General features: G+C 44.3%; 1 pseudogene; it reads left to right on the top strand.

Annotated features, from left to right (window-relative positions):
• The first annotated feature begins 452 nt into the window (after positions 1-452).
• LOC118668313 lies at positions 453-7,343 on the top strand (annotated as a pseudogene).
• The last annotated feature ends 9,619 nt before the right edge of the window (positions 7,344-16,962 follow it).

Genomic DNA, 16,962 nt, shown 5'->3' with positions numbered 1-16,962 from the left:
ATCGGAAAACTTCTAGACAAGTTTATCACTTAGCTTTTGTTGTGTAACACACCATCCTAAAGTCTTCTAGTTTAACACAGCTACTATTTATTTCATGATTATGTGGGCCAGCAATTTGGGCTGGACTCAGATGGGTGGTTCTTTTGGTCTTTGCTAGGCTCACTTATGTATCTTCATTGCTCCCAGGTGGCTGGGAGCTGGCTGATCTAGGATGGCCCTGGCTGGGATGATGTATCTCTGCTCCATGTGGTATCCAACGCTCTAGTAGGCTAGCCAAGAGAGTGAGCAAGAGTGTGCTTCCTTCTGCTGAAGCCTAGGATCAGAATTTCCACGCATCACTTCGGCTGCAATTTATGGGGCAAAGCAAGTCACAAGATTAGCCCAGACTTATTGGACTAGGGAAATAGACTCCACCGCTTGATGGGAAGAGTTCAAAATTCACATCGCAAAGGATGTGGATACAGGGAGGTGTGAACAACTGTGACCCTTTTGCTATTTACTACAACTCGTTTGAAAATGAAGAAGATACCAATGGCTTCTCTTCTCTGCAAATGAGAATTGGGATAGAAAAGCGTGAGGAAAGTAATAAGAATTGGGTATATCAGGCTATAAAACATAGAACACGAATAAGATTGGCATAAATGGTTTACTGAGTAAGATGGAGGGTCAGCTGAGAATGGAAACTGTACACTGGAAAAAACTTGCAAAAAACAAGTTGACTCCTGTAACATTTTTTTTTTTGAACCAGGTGTGTCTGGTTTTATCTATTTATTTAACTTCACTTTTATTGTTTACAGATGTCCCCATTCCTCCCTCCTCCCCCACCACTCCTCCTTTGTTCATCCTCCACGCTCTTGCCCTCATCCCACCCTTCCCTCTGGCCATCACCACACTGTTGTATGTATCCATGGATTATGCTATATGTTCTTTAGCTGGTCCCTTCATCTTCTTTCATTCAGTTCCCCCCTCTTGTAGCATTATTTGCTGCTTAATATAATTATCAACTTGGTGGAAAACTTTTAGTTAAATCCAAGTCATTTTATTTCCAAGTATTACAACAACAATTTTTATTTTTATTAATTAATTAGTTAGTTCACCCATTCAATAAATATTTACTGCATATATACTCTATGCCAGAGGCTGTTCTAAGGGTGGGAAATACATTAGAAATCCAAACAGAAAAGAGAGCTTTCGTGGAGCTTACATTTTAGTGCGAGGGGACAAAAAATGAACAAGATAAACTAGAAAACAAAGACTATGTTAATGAGAAGTGTCAAAGATAAAAATAAAGCAGGGAAGGGGGATATGAAAAGATTTAAAAATCAATTCAGCTTTAGATAGGATGGCCAGGGATGGCCTCACTGGGAAGGTGGACAAAAGTATGAAGTGGTAGGGGTACAGGTGGGGCAGATCATAAGGTTTTAGGCATTGTAAGGAATTTCTCTTTCCTATGAGTGAATTGGGAAGTCAATTGGAGAGTTTTGAGCAGAAGAGTGAGGTGATCTGATAATATTTTGGAAGGACAAAGCAGCAGTAATGAGACCTCTCCTTGGTATATGGGGCAAGGACAGAAGCAGGGAGGTTACTGACGAGGTTGTTGCCATCAAGCAGGAGACAGGCTGGTGGCAGCAGTAAAGCTGGTGAGAAATGGTCATATTCTGGACATATTTTGATGACAATGCTCAATCTTCGTCTTCTCTGATGGACTTTTAATGCTTTGACCAAAGTTGTTTTCATGAATGATATCATCTTTATCCTTGGCTCTCTAAATGAACTTTCTTTGTATTCTTTGTAGTAGAGCATTTTAAACAATCGCAAGTCTATGAGCGATCCTTGAAGTCTACCCTTGATAAATAAGAATATGAAGAATGGCGCGGGGGGCGGGTGAGGATGAAGTGAAGGGCAAAAAGGGAAAAAAGGACATGATTAAGGGTCTGGTTTATTCTAGGTCTGATTCTGGACACCTTACCTGTTCTATTAGTGAAGGAGAATAGAACGTCTTGCCAAAAGTGTTGCTTTGCTTTTCAGCCTATTTGGTTTTATCTTGGAGAAAGAAATAGAAATGTTTTCACAGACTCTATTGTAAGATGATGATTAGGCCAAGAGAGTGGGCCATGCCATTCACAGACTAATATTTGTTGAGTACCTACTAGTGCCAGGTACAGTTTAGATGTTGAGGACAGAGGGACAATAAGACACAGTAATAACCTTTAAGATATTTGCAGGCTTGTGGGTTCTACAGATGAGCACACAGACAAATTTAATACAGGGCAGTGGGCACATGGGATGAGTATCTAGCTTAGCTTTATAGTATCAGAGAGGACTTCCTAGAGAAAAAGACGAAAAAGATGAGTAGGGATTATGCAAAAGTGACGAGGTAGGAAGATAGTTTTCAGGTCAAGAGAACAGAATATGCAAAAGAGGGCAGATGAGAAAGATTCCGAGTACCTTAAGAGAAGGATGCTGGGAAGCTGTAAAAGATAAGACCAGATTATATAAAGAGGTCCTCAAAACCCACAGGACTTCCACAATATAAGACATCATCGTATTTCTGTCCTTTGGCCTATTTTGTTTGAACTGCTTGTGTTTTCCTATTTTGTATCAACAAAGGATTAGAAATGAATCAAGGATGAATCAGAGTTCACTATCACCACTGAAGGTTGATTACTGATCTTAACAACCTCTGCTTTTAACTTTGCCTACTTTAGTGTTTGTTTCTATTGTTTATTCTCTATGAGCATGTGAAAGTATCACAGAAACAAAGGCCCTGCCACTGCAGCTTACAACTTGTAATAAATAACATGAAAACAAGACACTTATTATTGGCGAGTCTATTTTCTTTCTGGTCTTTTATCTCCATCCTTTTATTCTTATTTTATTGGACCTCCTTTGATGACCAGGGCAGGAACTGTGTCTAATGTGGGCCCTGGAAGCATACAGTGTCTGTTTAATAAATACTCAATAAAGGGATCTGAGTGAAAGAGAAATGCAAACTTGATCCACTGAAAAGTTTTTACCTGATAGAGGGATTCTTTACAACAACAACAACACTTTCTCTGTCCCCTCGCCCAGAAATGTTCCAGTATGTGCAGAATTGGCTTCAACCTGTCCTTCTAATCTACTCTCTTGCTACCCTGCAATGAGGGTAGAGGTTAAATTACTCACTTATTACTTAGGAGACTACATTAGGAATCGAGTTTAGAGATTATTTGGATTATTTCTCACCCCACCCCCAAACCCATTGACTGATAAGGAAGCAGCCTTAGAGAGGTCAAGAACTTGCCCAAGGGCACATGTCCACTGCAGTTGAGACCTTAGACCAGAGCCAGGTCTTCTGATTTAGAGTTGAGGGTCTGTTTCCCTCACCTATTGACTCTTTGCAGAGGCAGAAATCAAAACAAATGAGGAAAATCAGCAATCTCAAGATCCTGTGAATTTCTGCCTGGCTAGTGTGGCTCAGTGGTTGAACAATGACTTATGAACCAAGAGGTCATGGTTTGATTTCCTGGTTGGTGGTAGGGCAGCTTGCAATTCTCTCTCATCATTGATGTTTCTCTCTCTCTCTCTCTCCCTCTCCCTTTCTCTCTAAAAAAAAATCCTGTGGGGTTTCATTTGACATGAGTACTCATTCAAAAACACTTAGGTAGCTGGGTGTTTTTATTAAAATATTGATCTCTAGACATTTATGCAAAGTTATAATATTGTATAAATACTAAGATTAATAAGGGATTTTGAAAATGTTTAGTAAAGGAGAGCTCTGACTGTGCAACCCAGAGCAACAGGTGTCCACTCCACCCTGGCCCCTGGGATAGTCCTATTGGGGCTACCTAGAACAACCCAGCACACACCCCACTCAGGGCCCAGGACAGCATGGACTGTGCAACTCAGAGCAACCCACACATGATCCACTCCGAGCCCAAGGACTTGCTTCCAGGGCAAACTGGAGTAACCCAGTGTGCACCCCACTCTGGGCCACAGGAGAGCTCCGACTATGTGACCCAGAGCAGCCCACACCCATTCCACCCCAGCTCCTGGTACAGTCCTGCCAGGGCTACCTGGAGCAACCCAGCATGCACCCCACTGTGGGCTATAGGAGAGCGCTGCCAGGGAAACCCAGAGCAATCTGGTGTGCCTAGCCAGGAGCCACAGGACCATGCTACAAGTGCACTGCCTGTGGTACCTAGGGTGCCACTTTGATAGAGGGACCTAGGGTACCACCTTATCATGGGTGCTGGGGCTGCATAGCAAATTGCATGCCAGAGGGTTCTGGGTCCTCACAAGGAGTCTCACACCAGAGGAACTGTGCACGTGCTCCTGCCACCCCGAGCATCTGAAGTGGACAACTGAGGGACCAGATCCATGGGAAAAGGGGTTACAACTCAGAACAGAGACAATAAAGGCATGAGACTCAATGCAGACCCACCTCTGGGCTAACGATTTCCAGACCATAGACCTAATAGGGTCTTCAACCTCTCAAACCTCAAGCAGAGTGCCCAGGGCCAGAAGGAGACATCAAAAATGGGGAGACAAAAAAAAAAAAAAAACCCAAGGAAAGAAAAGGAATAGCCAGAAAAGGAAGTAAATGAAATGAAGGCAAGCAATATTTTAGATAAAGAATTCAGAGTAAGGGTCATAAAGTTCCTAAATCAGCTGGATGAGAAAATCAACAACATATGTGAGAATCAAGAGGAAATTAAGAATGATATAGCTACAATAAAAAACACAATGGAAAGTTTAAACAGTAGACTAGAAGAAGCCAAGGACTGAATCAGTGAGTTAGAAGACAGGGTAGAAAAAACACCCAATCTGAACAGCAATTGGAAAAAAAAAATTAAAAAGCAGGAGGAGAGTTTAAGGTAGCTTTGGGACAACATGAAATGAAGCAACATCTGAATAATAGGGGTGCCAGAAGGTCAAGAAGAGGAGTAAGGAATAGAAAACCTATTTGAAGAAATAATGACAGCAAACTTCTCTGACTTGGGGAAGAAAAAAGTCACATAAGCACAGAGAGTCCCAAACCAGCTAGGGCTTAACCATTTTTAAATATACAGTTCACTAATATGGAGTACATTCACATTGTTGTTCAACTGATCTACAAAACTCTTTCTTGCAAAACTGAAACTCTCTACCCATTAAACAAGTCCTCATTCTCCTCCTATCTCCAGTCCCTGGCAACCACCCTTCTACCTTCTCTCTCGATGAATTTGACTACTCTGGTTATCTCATGAAAGTGAAATTATATAGTATATGTCTTCTTGTGACTGAATTGTTTCATGTAGTGTAATGTCTTCATGGTTTAGTAGTGTATATGCGGTAGCATGTCAGAATTGCCTTCCTTTTGAAGTCTGAATAATAGTCTACTGTATGGATTATTGTTCATTCATCCATTGATGGGCACTTGGGTTGCTTCTACCTTTTGGCTACCACAAATAAAGCTGCTATGAACATGGATGTACAATTATCTCTCTGAGCCCATGCTTTATATTCTTCTGCATATGTACCCAGAAGTGAGATTGATAGATTATATAGAAACCCAGTTTTCTGAGGACACACCATACCATTTTCCATAGCTTTTTCTTACTCATGTTAATTGTACTTTTATCAAAGTAATGCATCCTATCTAATAAAAGGGTAATATGCAAATTAACCATCACTCTGCACAAAGATGGCAGTACCCATAGCCACAAGATGGTGGTGCCCAGTACCCTCAGGCCCGCTGGAGTCCCCAGTCCTTTCAGCCCGAACTGATTACTATGTCAAGTGGACCGAGAAGGTTTTCAGCAAGTGTGAGAAGCAAGCCTTGGCGGGATCTAGGGAGAGCCGGGGGGCTCAGGGCCACTGCCCCTTTGGAGTTTGGTTCTGAAACCACAGGGACCCACTCCAGTGCAGGCTGGGAAGAGAGCACCACTACTGCTGGCCCAGTGCCAGGTCCCTGGTTAAGGAAGAGGGTCCAAGTTGCAGCCACGAGGCATGGCGGGGCTGTCTCACCCAGGACCATGGTGGCTGAGCTCTGGTGGGTGTGGGGAGTGCCTCCAGGATCACTGTCTGCCCTCAGGACGCCTGCGGACACCAGTTGAGCAGGTGCAGGTTGAACATTTTAATGAAAATGAGACAACTGCACCCGCTTCACTGTGCTCTGGGCCCTGGGGAGGAGAGGGCAGCAGGATCAGGGGGTTCAGCCTCAGGACCCCATTAGGAGGCACCGGGGCTTGGGAGTGGCTGGGAGCAACTTGCAGGTGCACTATGAGGAAGAGGTGCTGAACCGCCAGGACGGCGAGGGCCGGCTGCTGGAGGCGCAAAGGTGCAGATGAGGTGGCTCTCGCCTGCTCTCGCCAGCGCTGAACTTGAAAAGCGCATTGACAGCCTGATGAACGAAATCACCTTTCTAATAAGGTGCTTGAAGAGGAGATCGCTGAGCTGCAGGCACAGATCCAGTACACTCAGATCTCCGTGGAGATGGACGTCTTCTCCAAGCCCGACTTCTCCGCTGCGCTCAAGGACATCTGGCCCAGTACGAGAAGCTGGCTGCGAAGAACGTGCAGAATGCCGAAGAATGATTCAAGAGCTGCTTCACCGTACTGACTGAGAGTGCTGCTAAGAACACCGACAGCGGTGCACGCCGCCAAGGACGAGGTGTCCGAGAGCCGCCGTATGCTCAAGGCCAAGACCCTGGAGATCAAAGCATGCCGGGGCATGAAGGAAGTGCAGGAAAAGCAGCTGCAAGAGCTGGAGGATAAGCAGGACGCCGACATTAGTGCTATGCAGGACACAATCAACAAATTATAAAATGAGTTGAGAACTGCAGAGAGTGAATTGGCACAATATTTAAAAGAATACCAGGACCTCCTCAATGTGAAGATGGCTTTGGACATTGACATTGCAGCATACAGGAAACTCTTGGAAGGTGAGGAGCCCGGCTCAGTTTCACCAGCGTGGGAAGCATAGCCAGCAGCTACTCCCAGAGTTCCCAGGTCTTTGGCCAATTTGCCTACGGTGGTTTACAGACCAGCTCCTACTTGATGTCCACTCACTCCTTCCCTTCTTAGTACACCAGCCACGTCCAGGAGGAGCAGATCTAGGTGGAGGAGACCATTGAGGCTGCAAAAGCCGAGGAAGCTAAGGATGAACCCTCCCCTGAAGGAGAAGCTGAAGAGGAGGAGAAGGAGAAGGAAGAGGCTGAGGAGGAGGAAGGAGAGGAAGAGAAAGAAGGTGCCAAGGAAGAATTTGAGGACGCAAAGGAGGAAGAAGGAGGTGAAGGTGATGGAGAAGATGCACAGGAAGCTGAGGATGAGAAGAAAGATGAAGGTTCTGGGGAGGAGCAAGGAACCAAGAAGAAAGATTGAGCCCCCCACCCTTTCCTCAATTATTTCAGGAATAATCCTCCCGAAACCAGGTCAACCCCATCACCAACCAAGCAGTTGAGTTCCCGATACTATATGAATTTTTATTTATTTATTTTTATTTTTTTAAAACCACATTTTTTAAATATTTTATTGATTTTTTACAGAGAGGGAGGTTCTGGGACGGCTCAGTTAACAGAATAAAAATCAAAACCAAACATTTAACATTCTGGAAAGACAGCAAATGCTTTTAAAAAGTTTCACACAGAGATTCCAATTTGGCAGCTGACAGGATTAGAGTGAGGGTGAGAGTGTGAGTGAGTGAATGAGAGTGCAGATGTGTGTGTGTGTGTGTGTCAGGGCCAGTCTGATCCCATGAGGGAGTCTTGGGGGCAGATGGTTCAGGCTCTCCTAGCTCAGAAGCTGCTGCTACCGCCACAGCCACTCCCCAGTGGGGCTCTGGCTTGGAGATCATGCCATCTTGAAGGGTTTATAAGGTCCTTCTTGGGAGGAGGCTGCAGGAAACCACAGTGGCTAGGTGCCCAGCCTTGCCACCACCCATGCCCGTCCCAGACTCCATGTATCTGCTGTGGACATTGCTGCCTAAGTGGACACTGACAGAACCTTACACACCTGCAGTGGACATGGGGGGTGGGAGGTGGGGAGGACCCCACATGCTTGTAGCAGACACCAGTGGGAACCCGTGTGCCTGCCATTACCCAGTCTGACCATGCCCATCCCATGGGGAACCAGCTGGGACCCGTGCCACTGCCTGCAACCACCATAGACCCGGGCAGGACTCTTTGCCCTTGCTGTGGATTTACCCACCATGCCACTGCTTACCCACTGTGCCACTGCTACTGTGCTTCTTAGAGCCCAGCTGCTCAGCTCCACTGCCAGGGCTCAGGGCAGGAACTGGGCTGAAGGCCAGGAGTGGATGTAGCCTCCCCTGCCCTGGGCCTACTAGAACTGTGGACCTGAGGAGACTGAAGAAGCTTCAGATCTGTGAGTGAAGCGGAGTGCCTGGGACCGAGAGAAGAGACCACCCCAGGGCAATGGCTGTGGAGACTGTGGAGTGGGTGCAGCAGTGGAAGCCTGGGGCTGAAGTCCCTGGATAGAGCAGTGCTAGCACCCCGCTGTGATGCAGCCTGGGAAGCTCCACCTGATCAGTGGGAAGGGCCATGCAGTGGAGCTCAGGGTCAGCGTCCAATTGAGAGATATGAAGGACACGCCCAGCATTGAATCTTGGGGGCCCTCTATTTCTTGAAGGAACTCATGCTGGTGAGCAGAAAGGGGCTGGACGGTAGGACAAGGAAGGAGTATAGGTCCTACCCACCTGGAATGCAATGGAGGTGCACTCTTTCCCACCTGCAAAACAGTTGCTTCTGACCTTACCTGCAGCGACCTGAGGCAAGGAGGGACAGCCCAGGGCTGGAAATTGTGCCACTGCAGGTGACAGTGAGGAGGTGCTAGCAAGTGAGACAGAGCTGAGGCACTGGAAAGAGAGGAAGGGCCCAGCCTCCCCTCCTACAAGCTATTGGCACCACCCCCAACACAAGTCTGATCAAACCAACCTGGACAAGACCAGGTTACCTTGGCAGAGCCCAGATTCCTTGGGGGAAGGGAGAACAGCTCAGAATAAGAACACTCAAGGTGTGAGACTTGAGGCAGACCCAGCCTCTGGGTGAAGGAGTCCGATCTGCTGAACTACTAGGGGCTTGAACCTATTGGGCCTTAATCAGGTTGTCAAGAGCCAGAAAGGGACAGTGACTCACATTGGCTTGCACAAGAGAAGCTTCACCTATTTGCTTAACCTTTAATATGTGCAGCTTTTATTTAACCACATCCCTACCCTGTTTAATGTATGAATTGCCTTCATAATGCCCCCAATTTTTCAATGTGGCTTCCAAGGTCCCACTTACCGTTGACAGCCTCATCTCTTGCCACCTTATTTCTCCTTTTTTTTAGCATTAAGTTCCAGGCATGCACTTCCTTTTGTTCCCAAACCGGCAAAGTTTTTTTCCTGACTTTCCTGTGCTTTCTCTTTCTTCTGTCTGTGTAAATGTACCTCCTCCCATTGCCCTGGTTTTCAATTCAATTTAGGCATCACCTCTTCTGGGTTATCTCAGGGGCCCTTGGCTGTCTGCTCCCTGAGCACTTGGAGCTCCCTTATCATATCATTTGTTACCTGTAGTACATTTATTGCTTAATTGTCAGCTTTTCCTATCCTATATAAGAAAAGCCTAATATGCTAAGTATCTGGTCGTCTGTTTATCTGTTCAACCAATCAAAGCGTAATATGCTAATGATATGCTAAGGCCACTGATGTGCACTGACTATCAGGGGGCAGACAATCGACTGGCCAACCAGTTGCTATTACGTACACTGACCACCAGGGGGCAGATGCTCTGACTGGTAGGTTAGCTTGCTGCTGGGATCCAGCTGATCCGGACTGAGCAAGATGGGCTGGACACACCCTAGAGCCCTCCCGCAGTCCCTCCCCAGCTGGCCAACCTCCCATGTCCCTCCCCGGCCCTAGTGTGCACCGGTGGTGTCCCTCAGCCTGGCCTGCACCCTCTTGCAATCCTGGACCCCTCAGGGGATGTTGGTGAGCCAGTTTCAGCCTGATCCCACAGGCTAGGCCGAGGGACCCCACTGGTGCACAGATTCGTGCACTGGGCCTCTAGTTAGATAATAATCTCCAGGGGGGCAAAGACCAAGTTTGTTTTGATCACTGCTGTATCCTTATTATTTTAAACAAGGATTCCTGGGGTCCAACCCCAGCAGGTCCAGGGGTCCCCAAAGGTGTGGACAGAGTCGGCAAAGAAGGAAGGACACAAGACAGTGTTCAGTTGATCAGCAGCCTAGCCAGGATCTCCAGCCAGGATCTCCAGCCAAGTTCTGGTCTGGATCTCCAGAGAGGTTCTGCTTAGGATCTCCAGCCAGGTTCTGTGTCCATGTTCTCTTGCTAGGTTCTCCAGGTTCTCCAGCCAGGTTCTGTAGCCATGTTCCCTCGCTAGGTTCTCCAGGCAGGTTCAGTAGCCATGTTCCCTCGCTAGGTTCTCCAGCCAGGTTCTGTCCAGGTTCTCCAGCCAGGTTCAGTCACCAGGTTCTAGTCAGGTTCTCTTGCCAATTTCTGTAGTCAGGTTCAGTCCAGGATCTTTTGCCATGTTCTCTCCAGCGAAGTTCTTCTGTCTCTAGAGAACGTTCTGTGTAGGTTCTGTGCCTCCTGGTTCTGTCTTCTTCTGGGTTCTGTCTTGTTACATCTGTATTTATACCAGTTGATTCCAATCCTATCAATCTCTATTCCAAAGGTTAGGGCGTTTCTTATCTCCATTCCAGGGAGTAAAGATTATGTAGCTTAAGCATGATTGTTCATAGTTAAAGTGATTAATTACCCGCCTGGCACTTAGTTGAGGGGTTTTATTCCCTCCCTAACTTCAGGGGAAAATCCCTACCTGGGGAAACAACCTTTCTCAGAGACCTTGGTTAAAACACATAGTGCCAAGAAGGTGAGCAAACATATTAAGAACAGTATGCTATATATGCCAGGTCCCTTGAAACAGCAAGCATGGGCCGGCTCCCGGCAAAGGATGTCATACAGTAGGCATTCAATAAATACTTCCTGAATGAGTGTTTAATTTTAGAAATCAGAAGCTTTTAACTTTAACCCAACCCATATTTTAGCTGTCTAAGTGTCCCCAAGACCTCCAGCTTGTTGCACTGAACTTATCTGTTAAGATTGAGTGAAATTTCTGGCTTGTGTCTCCATCCTGTTTATGGCAGTAATCTCATCTTTGTAGAGCACTGGGGGATAGTTCCATTTTCCCCAAGCATCTCTGTTGACTTTTTCCCAAGCATCTCTGTTGACTTTATCTCCTGTGCCTACTGGCCCTTTGCCACACTATGGTTCTCTGCCAGACACCATCCCAACTCCATAAGTACCCACAGTGCCCCCTTCAAGGCTCTATGTGTCATGGTGTGGTTACTTGGCAGTGCAGCAAAGCAAGCAGCTTGCAATAAACTATGACACATCTCCGTTTTGAATGGTCCTATGTCTATTTTGATCTCTGAGATTTTTTGTTTCGATGGAGGGTTCCTGTGATGATTCTGGGCCCTCTATGTCTTCTTTCCTTCTCCTAGATCCCCAAATTCCTGTTGATTTCTTATGCGGACCCAGCTTAGCTATTTCATTGTCTGATTTTTGCTCAACTGGGTTCTGTCCCTAGTCTTTTATTTTCATAAACCAATATGTCCATAACCACAGAGTGTGAATTTAGAGGGTGGGCTCTAGGGCCAAACAACCTGGCTCCAAATTGAGTTCCACATTTCCTGGCTGCATGGCTTCCCCATGCTACTTAACTTCTACCTGCCTTGTGTCTGTGTCTGTATGATGGTTATGCTAGTGATATAAAACAGTAACTGTTATGAGGATTAAATGAGTCCATACACGTAAAATACTTAGAAAAATGCATGGCACACAATAAGCGTCTACTAAATCTTAACTCTTTTGGCTAGTAAGGTGTATGCATAATCAAGACAGCTTTCTGCCTGAAAGACATTCTTCAGAAAGCTATTTAAGCACCAGTGCATTTTCCTCATCACACTAATTCCAAGTCATCTGCCAATTTTCTAAGCTGCCTTCTGACTATTGTCAGCATATAGGACTGGCTGAGAGTGCCAGCGTAGGGTCAGGCTGGATTTAGAGCTTGGTTCCACCTGGTTTCCTATGTGATCTTCAGAAATCAATTCAATTTGCTGAGACTAAATTTCCTCTGGGGGACAATCCTGCTCCCTAGAGTTTGTGTTAAATGAGCTCATGTATGTACAGAGTGTAGTGTTGAGTATGTAATAACTACTTTATAACTGTAAGTGGTTATTACTATTAGTTTTGTTACATTTTTTACATAATCAAGATGGCAGCATGTGCTTCTGAAAGGCTGAAGAATTAAGTAGCACCTCACTTCATCATACGCTCTGGTGCAAAATATCTTCTCATGTATTTAGAAGAGGCTATTAGTCTTAGAGCTCAGTTGGAGCTCTTACAGAAGGGTTAAGGGAAGAGGCACGAAATACATTTTTGTGAAAAGAGTGATGAAACTGTCCTATATGGCACTTCCTCCATTGTTGGAGTCAGAAACTATTTAACAGAAAGCTTCTGTTTTCTCAAGGGGCCCTAGCTCTGCAGGAGTAGAACTTTCTGCTCTTCTGACTGGTTAGTGCATGGATAAATGTAAACTTGCTATCCAGCAGAGACTGACAGAGTGATACCCTAATGGAGCCATTGGCAAAGGATAAAACCGAGATAGAAACAAAGCTGCATTCCAAATAATGCTCAGTGCCTTTCTGGTTATGTTCCATTATAATCCATCCCCATGAGAGGCACGCTGGACCATTTTAAAGCTATTATATTGTAATTTCAGGGCTGACTGTAAATTTAAGAGAATACATATGCACAGTTTCTTAACAATTGAGATAAAATGGATAAAAATGTAAGATCTGCCACCCAGAATCCAAATTCCAAAGCCAGTGAGATGTTGAAATACTGCTCTGCATTTTATTTGAACTCAATAGACAACACATTTCAGAAAAAAATCCAAACTTTAAACAATTGTTCCTGTGCTGATTGCATAAACATATATATCAAAGAGGGTAGAGAATCAAAGATTCAAAGGCGACAAGGACCTTTCAAGAGCTAAACGATCCTGAATTTAGTTTGACTCTTCAGCTAAGATGTATTAAAAATGTGAACAGTCGCTTCCTTGTTCAGGTGGCAGTTAAATTCTGTGACTAGAACCAAGTACAAAGAACAGTGTATCTTGTACAAAAAGCAAGTGCCCATTATGTTATTCAATGGCACCAATTCTCCTATATTTGGGCCACCCAAGGGGAAAAAAAAGTCTGAACGAAAGCTCTTGCCAAGAATTTTAAGACTCAGATTTTGCTAGGTAATAAAGTTTATGTAGCTGTATCGCATGGGCTACTTTGCAGACAATCTGTGGTTCAGGCACACTGCAGAATTTTCTTTTTATTTCTTTTAATAAACATTCCTCACAGTTAGACTTATTGATAGTTTTAAGTGAAATAGCTTCAACTTTTCGTACTTTCTTCCTAAGTCAGCAGCTACCTGAGGCAGCTTTGGATTAGAGGGAGACGTACAGGAAGACATTAAAACCACATTATTCATTCTGCTGTCAGATGGGTCCCTACCCTGACCTAAGCTAGAGGAAAGGTCTTCTTTTTTCGATACATTCTCTAATATCCAGGGGCCCCATGATCAACTCAAGACCATTTCTGGGCATGAAGCCAACTTTCTTTGACATTTGCTGTGCTCCTGGAAGTAGTGCTGAATCTTGTCATAGCAGGAAATAGTGGTTGAAGCTTCAAAAAAACAAACTAACAACAACAACAACAACAACAACAACAACAACACCCAAATAAAAAAAAACAGAAAACAAACCATACCCTGAGTTATAAATTGAAAGTTCTGGAAAGAATTTTAATGGTTATCTAGTCCCAATACCTCCTTTTACAAATGAGAAAACAAAGGCCTAGAGGAGGAGCCTACCTAAGTAACATAATGTATGAGGTTGGAACAGGAACTGGTATCTTCTTGCTGGTTTGGAGGCACATGTCCTGTTACTGTGTTTATCTACTTGGGTTTATCTTTTTTTTTTTCCCAATATATTTTATTGATTTTTTACAAAGAGGAAAGGAGAGGGATAGAGAGTTAGAAACATCAATGAGAGAGAAACATCGATCAGCTGCCTCCTGCACCCCCCCCCCCCACCCCGCCACTGGGGATGTGCCCGCAACCAAGGTACATGCCCTTGACCAGAATCGAACCTGGGACCCTTGAGTCCGCAGGCCGACGCTCTATCCACTGAGCCAAACCGGTCAGGGCCTTGGGTTTATCTTTTAATGAAGAGTAGCTACATTGCTTGGCACACTTTGGGCTTCATGCACTCAGAATGGCTGACAGTATTCAGGTCTACATAGAAACGCTTGAATGAATTCACCAATACTTGTGCAACTGGATGCTATTGCAGTGCCATCTGTGAACCCTGTGAAACTTTCAGGTTATTATGTAAAAACAATTCAGTTTGGAGAGAATTCTTGTGCATCAAGAGAGTGAGGTCTTCAATTTCTTTTCTACACTCTTGAGTGGGAACGCTTGTGGAGTGGGTACCAGCTGGCGCCTCTCAAGCAGTAGACTACCTCCTGAAAGGTACATAGTGCCAGCAGGCCAGGCTCTGTGGTAGGTGTGGCTTGAATGTGGTCAGTTTTCTATTTCTAAACATGCCCTAGGTACCTCTGCCCGCCCCGCCCCATGGTTCTGGTGGTCCTCACATGAACCGACCCTGGGATTCTGCCCTGGACCTCAGCACCTCTTCATGGCAACCACAGCTCAAGGATCCCTGAGACACGGAGGATTAGACAGTGAAGCTTTGCTTCAGGTTCTCAGCTCTTTATTTCTCCTGTTGACCTCTCAAATATGGACAGTGAGTAAGCCACACATTTGCAATCCTCTTTTCAGTTTTCTGTTTCTATATTCAGCCTAATTGTCATTCTGACTGGGTTCTAATAGTGGTCTTGCCTCTTAGGTCTTTCTAACAATCACACATTATTGTTTTGCTTATGTGCAATGGTCATCCGCAAAAACTCCCATCAGAAGCATCCTGCTTTGGTTTCTCCTCCTCCTGCTAGGGATCCCTCATCACACTGAGGTTTTTTTTTTGTTTTTGTTTTTGTTTTTCCATTCAGTTCTGTTATCTAATCCCCTTTCTCACATAAATCATGTTTTACACCACTTTAACTTTCCAGTATTTATTAGAAGACTTGTCTGATGCATTTATCAGCGTAACATTCCTATGAGATAGACCCTATTATCATCTCTACTTTGTAGATGAGGAAACTGAGGCCTAAAAGATTAAATAATTACTGGTAAGTGGCAGATATAGGATTGAGACCTTAGGCTTTCAGCCAGAACACTATACCAGTCCCACCCATCTGAAACTGGCTTCAGCTTCTTGAGTCTTGCTGTTGAACTTAAGCACAAGAGTGACATTTCTCAGTGACTGTTAGTACCGACGCCAAGCCAGGAGCAGCAGGGTTATTCCCAAATTTAAATTGCTACTTGCAATTCTGTGAGCTCAGAGTATAAAATCTCATACAATCTGCACCATGTCTTTGCATTCCCATTTTTTTTTGCAAATATCTTTGATACTGAACTATACTAGACCTATTATTGTTCTTTCGGCTCCCCTGATTTACTGTCTGTTGGATACATGGTCCTTCACAAAGCAGGAGGCAGGGTGGGGGAAATAGGGAGAAGGAACCCATATTTTATTTCAGTTAATATTTTATTTCAGTTCTGGCTACCTTTCTGTACCATGGAAAAACTGACATATTCAAGTTTCAATGACAAACTGGGAAGGAGAATGATTTTCTTTACTCTCTTGAAAAATCTTCCATGGATTTTGTGTAATTGGAGAGTAGCCTTTCCAGCACAGAAGTAGAGAATTTGTTCCATTTGTATCTATTGTTTCAATTTTTAGTGACTCTGTAAAATTGCAACAATATTGTAAGGATCACTTTTGATTTGAAAGTCTGTTTTGAAGGAGCTCACATACTGAAGAGGACAAGTTGATGAGAGATGTGGTGAAGGATGTAGTTTTTCAGTAAAAAATGTCATCTCCTGGAGTAAGATTTTGTGTTGCTTTGGGTGTGTGAAGCTGTGTAAAGGTATTTTTAGATATAAAAATACACAGTTAGAGGGACATTTTATTGGCTTTGGGGATAGTAACATAGAAAGTTTGGAACTTGGAATGGTCCCTGAGAGTCTAAGTCAGGGGTGGGCAAACTTTTTGACTCGAGGGCCACAATGGGTTCTTAAACTGGACTGGAGGGCTGGAACAAAAGCATGGATGGAGTGTTTGTGTGAACTAATATAAATTCAGAGTAAACATCATTACATAAAAGGGTACAGTCTTTTTTTTTTTTTTAGTTTTATTCATTTCAAACGGGCCGGATCCGGCCCGCGGGCTGTAGTTTGCCCACGGCTGGTCTAAGTGCTACAGTATCGATAATCAGAGAACTTACTTTCACATTGGTTTGAGAGAAGTCAGATGGACAAAGCAGAAGTTTTCTCTGACATTAGTATCTTAATAAAAAATGTGGTACATTTACACCATCGGATACTATGCAGCAGTAAAAAAGAAGGATCTCTTGTCCTTTGAGACACATAGGGGGACCTGGAGAGTATCATGCTAAGTGAAATAAGCCAGTCAGGGAAAGACAAGTATCACATGATCACACTCATATGCCCAATCTAAACTGATGAACAAAATAAAAAAAATCAAGATGGCGGCATAGGTAAACACTAGTTCAGCTGCCTCCCACAATCACATCAAAATTACAACTAAAATACAGAACAGCCATCATTAAGAGCCACCTAAAATCTGGCTGAACGGAAGTCCTACAACCAGAGAAGTAGAGAAGAAAGCACACTGAGAGTGGTAGGAGGCAAAGGAGTGGAATGGGCTGGTCAAACACCCACATGAGGCTATATATATATATATATATATATATATATATATATATATATATATATATATTTTAA

The sequence above is a fragment of the Myotis myotis genome, unplaced genomic scaffold, assembly GCF_014108235.1.
Source record: "Myotis myotis isolate mMyoMyo1 unplaced genomic scaffold, mMyoMyo1.p scaffold_m19_p_1, whole genome shotgun sequence".
In the NCBI taxonomy this organism is placed as follows: Eukaryota; Metazoa; Chordata; class Mammalia; order Chiroptera; family Vespertilionidae; genus Myotis; species Myotis myotis.
The sequence above is the reverse complement of the archived record's forward strand: the minus strand, read 5'-3'. Positions and strand labels throughout refer to the sequence as shown.